This window comes from Dipodomys spectabilis, unplaced genomic scaffold (genome assembly GCF_019054845.1).
Source record: "Dipodomys spectabilis isolate Male_0828 unplaced genomic scaffold, ASM1905484v1 ptg000020l, whole genome shotgun sequence".
Lineage (NCBI taxonomy): Eukaryota > Metazoa > Chordata > Mammalia > Rodentia > Heteromyidae > Dipodomys > Dipodomys spectabilis.
The window spans coordinates 810,537-812,241 of record NW_024870697.1 but is presented as its reverse complement, the minus strand read 5'-3'; positions in this window follow the sequence as shown (position 1 = coordinate 812,241).

Genomic DNA, 1,705 nt, shown 5'->3' with positions numbered 1-1,705 from the left:
GATTCAATATACTTGTCAATAAACATAACACACACCATCAGTAGAAGTAGGGGAAAGAACCACATGATCGTCAATATGGGTGTAAAAATAGCTTTTAACAAGCTCCAATACCCCTTTATGATTAAATGTCTGAGAAGCTAGGAATGCATGGAACTTTCTTAAATATAATACAGAGTATGTATATGATGAGAGATAATAAGCGTGTACTTAATGGTGGAAGCATGAAGACATTAAAACCAGGAATGAGAAAAGAATGTCCACTCTATCTACTATTCTTCAATATAGTAGTGGACTTTCTAGCAAGAGAAATAGGCAAGAGAAAAACATAAAGGGCATCCAAATAGGGAAAAAGTAAAACTATCCCTTTTTACAGATGAAAAGATCCTGTATATAAAGGACACTATAGCTTCCTCCCCCATGTTAGTAAAGGTGATGCTAACCTTCAGCAATGTAACCTTCAGCAATAAAACCCAAAACAATCAGTAGTTTTTCTGTGTTACCAACAATGTGAACATCCACGCTGAACTCCAAAACACAACCTCATATGTATTAACCTCAAAATCAAATCAAATCTATTCAAAACAAAACAACAACAACAAAACTAGGAATTAATAAATTTAACTAAAAATGTGAAAAACCTCTGCTCTGAAAACTTTACAACACTAAAATAGGAAATTTAAGGAGATTCAAGGAAATGGAAAGTCTTTCAATGCTCCTGGTTGGAAGAATTAACATTGTGAAACTGCAATACTGCCCCCAAACAATTGACAATGCAATACCCATCAAAATCCCAACAATATTCTTCAATGCAGTAGAGAAAGCAATCTGAATGTAATAAGAAATTACAGATGAACCAAAGGCTTAGAAATGAAATCATGGGCAATTTTACACACACACACACACACACACACACACACACACACACACACACACACACACACACACACAATGGAATTCTATTCACCCATCAGAATGGATGACTTTTCACCAGTCTTAAGGAAAATGAAAGGCTTGGGAAAATTATACTAAAAGAAAGGAATGTACACTCAGAGCAATATAGTTTTCATAGATTCATTCATTTATGGTAGCTAGAAGGTGCCTACAAATCTACAAGTACAAGACAGATTCTACATCGTCCCAGATAGAATGGCCATTTTCAAGAAAACTGACAATAGCGAATGCTGACAGGGATGTAGCCAAGTGGGAAATTAAACTTGTTCAATCACTCAGGAATGCAGTACGAACGTTCCTTAAAAGACTAAACATAGATCGCCCTTAACCCTGTCTTGGGCAGTAATCCAATAAGTAACAAGCAGGCTCACATGAAAGCTACCAGCATAACTATGTTCAGGGCCCCGACCCAGAGTTCAAGGACTGGAAAACAAGTTAGCTCTGATGGTATTTTTTCCCCAAACAGGAACCTTTTTTTGGGGGGGGGGGTATCTGGTCATGGGTCCTGAACTCTGGGCCTGAGCACTGTCCCTCAACTCTTCAGCTCAAGGCTAGCGCTCTACTAATTGAGCCACAGCGCCACTTCCAGCTATTTTCTTTTTGCTTATGTGGTGCTGAGTAAGCCAATCCAGGACCTCATGCATATAAGGCAAGCCCTCTACCACTGAACCACCTTCCCAGCCCCAAATATGAATCTTTTGACATAAGATACCAAATCATTCTATTTGTAGCAGCTAGGATAGGACTTAAATGT